This window comes from Gekko japonicus, unplaced genomic scaffold, assembly GCF_001447785.1.
Source record: "Gekko japonicus isolate JY-2015 unplaced genomic scaffold, Gekko_japonicus_V1.1 scaffold239, whole genome shotgun sequence".
NCBI lineage: Eukaryota > Metazoa > Chordata > Lepidosauria > Squamata > Gekkonidae > Gekko > Gekko japonicus.
In genome coordinates this window covers 1,372,839-1,376,063 of record NW_015163611.1, presented here as the reverse complement: position 1 = coordinate 1,376,063, position 3,225 = coordinate 1,372,839, and positions in this window count along the sequence as shown.

Below are 3,225 nucleotides of genomic sequence, written 5' to 3'. Positions count from 1 at the left end.
ACAGGAGCAGAGGCGCCCAAAGGCTCTCCCATCTCTTCAAAGCGAGCCGGTCGCCTCCTGATCTGTTGCCTCAGTCTGTATTGCAATGCGCACCATTTCTATTTATTGCAATCCCGAGGGATCTCGCTTAAAATCGGGGGGGGGAGGGGGAGTGAGCATTAAGCCGGCGCATAGAAACTGTCGCCGCCTCTGCACCTGCTGCTTGCTCGCGTGCCCCCTGAAGGAGCGTTCCCGACGTGCGGGAAACCAACTTCTGTCCCCGGTGGAAAACAGGGCCGAAGTTTAACGATCCTCCCCAGGCTTGTCATTCTGCTGGCTGTTCATGGTGCTCCCTGGAGATAAACGTCCAGAGCATTTGGAGACTTTCTGGGACAGGTTAGAGGACATTTTTCTTATTAAAACCAAACCAAACCAGTATGCCTGGGGCTGAGAATTCGATCAGAGCAACAGGATGGGCTGCGGGTTTAATTCTTCCTTCTCCGGCCACTTTTAGGATTAATAACCATCAGTTCCTTCCAGCAGCTCATTGGCCATCTGAAAGCATAAGAGGCAACAGTGACCGATTATTCACTAGGTGAACTTCAGTGACTGCCTCCAAACTGCAAACCAGAATACTTTTTCCCGACATTAAGAAATATGCAGCGGGATTACAAATGCATACAACAGGCAACTGAACTGGATGTTGTGAGGGGTTTTGTGGTTTTTTTGCAGTGGTCTTGTCTCCTGGATCCGTACCCCTCTTGGCTCATTAAGGCGGGCCATGAGGGGTTTCGAGGTGCCATACGGGAGATTGTTAACAAGTCCCTCGCTGAGGGACGGTTCCCCGAGGCACTCAAGGAGGCGATGGTCCGCCCTCCTGAAAAAACCAACTCTGGACCCGGCCAAATTGGCCAACTATCGGCTGGTGTCTAACTTGCCCTATTTGGGCAAGTTGATCGAGAGGGCGGTGGCGACACAGCTGCAGAGCTTTCTGGAGGACACTTCTGTCCTGGATCCACTTCAGTCCGGCTTCCGCCCTGGCCATGGGACAGAGACGGCGCTGGTTGCCCTTACTGACGATCTCCGGAGGCATCTGGATCACGGCGGTGTGGTGGCACTGGTATCTGCCTCCAAACTGCAAACCAGAATACTTTTCCCCGACATTAAGAAATATGCAGCGGGATTACAAATGCATACAACAGGCATCTTAACTGGATGTTGTGGGGTGTGTGTGTGTGTGTGTTTTTTTTGCAGTGGTCTTGTTTAACATGAAAAAGAATTAAATTAATATCATCCAGAACTCTTTGATTAAATACAATTTTGAATCTTACTTGGAGATCAATGAGAGGATATGGACTGGATGGTAATTTTTTTGTGCGTGTTGTGGTCTTATTTATTGTGATTTTAAAATTCTACAACTGTGATTAAGACCATGGCAAAATGTTTAGCATCCAGTTTACATCCACTTACTCTAACATTTAACATGGTCTAGAGAGAGGAGAGAGATGTGGAATGGTATGGTATAATAGCCTGATCTTGTCAGATCTCAGAAGCTAAGGAGGGAGATCACCAAGGAAGACTCTGCAGAGGAAGGCCATGAGTCATGACTAGGGTTGCCAGCCTCCAGGTGGGGCCTGGGGATATCCCGCTTTTACAGCTGACAGAGATCAGCTGCCCTGGAGAAAATGGCTGCTTTGAAGGGTGGACTCTATACCATTGTCCTATGCTGAGGCCCCTCCCCTCCTCAAACCCTGCCCTCTCCTGGCTCCACCCCCAAAGTTTCCAGGTATTTTCCAACCCAGATCTGACAACCCTAGTCATGACAAACCACCTCTGCATCTAACTTGCCTTGAAAGGGCCTTGCTAGGGTCACCATAAGTTGGTTGCCACATGACGGTGCATACATTATGTGCATATATAAAGAGAGTAGAAAACATCTTGTAGTTGGAAGTGGTGTAAACAAAATGATTTAAATTAATGAAACAGTTATAGATGCGATGAATCGTGTGGCAGAACAAATAGACGAAAAAGAACCTAGACTGTGCCAGAGGAGATATTAAGGGGTGTGTGTGTGAATGTGTGTGAAAGTAGAACTGGAACAGCCTTGGTAGGGTCCAAGAGAACTCTCATCCAGAGGGAACAGAAAGACCCTGAGTCATTAGGTCCCAAAGTAGCTAAGTGATTGTACACATGCTCCTCCTGGTCTCCTCCTATCAGAGCTGACTAGAAGGACACTGACAGACTCTGGTGTGAGCAAGAATGGTGGCAATGTGAAATGGTGCCCATGTGTCTCAGCACAATTTGATTGGCGAACAAGGTAAATGAGCCAGTGTGGTGTAGTGGTTAAGAGTGGCGGACTCTAATCTGGAGAACTGTGTTGGATTCCCCACTCCTCTACATGAAGCCTGCTAGGTGACCTTGGTCCAGTCCCAGTTCTCCCAGAACTCTCTCAGCTCCACCTACTTCACAAGGTGACTGTTGAGGGGAGAGGAACGGAATGTGATTGTGAGCTGCTTTGAGACTCCTTGAGTTCCCTTCCACAGGGCAAGAAAGCTTAGAAAGGCACTCAAGAGTGGCACCTTCAATAATCCTCCTTTCTGCTAGCCCAGTCCTGCTGTATACCACCTAGGTCATGGTGAGTCTTTCAGAAGCATTCCCATGAGCCTTTGGGGAACATAGGTGGTATATAGCAGGACTGGGCTAGCAGAAAGCGGGATTGTTTCAGCTCTATTGAAGGGGCCCCTCTTGAGTGCTCTTCTAAGCTTTCTTGACCTGTGGAAGGGAACGCAAAAGGCAGATACCTTCTGAGCTATTCCCCCCCCCCAGGTCTCATGATGCCACCCACCCCCTAAGAATTCCACAGTGGGAGGGAGAGGGAGACCTGAGGGCAAGCCATGGTGCTGCTGCCTGTGGGGGCGGGGGGTTCCTCAAAAATAAGGTTTCTGCACACACACATGCATGCACATATAAGAAATACCCCTCCCACCAAAATAAGGCTTCTGGCATGGCTATTTCTGGGCTAGGGCTTTTAATTAAGGGGGTGGGCCCCCAAAATGCCCTGTAACAAACCCTGTGCCTCTGCTTCTTCCTAGTTCGGGCTACTCATGAGCAGTAGCTTAAGCAGGGCTTCTTACATAGGTGCATGAGCAGCCCTTACTTTTCATAGGCCTGAGGGCTCTACTGGTAGCAGGAGCTCCTTTGCATATTAGGCCACACACCCCTAGTGTAGCCAATCCTCCCAGAGCT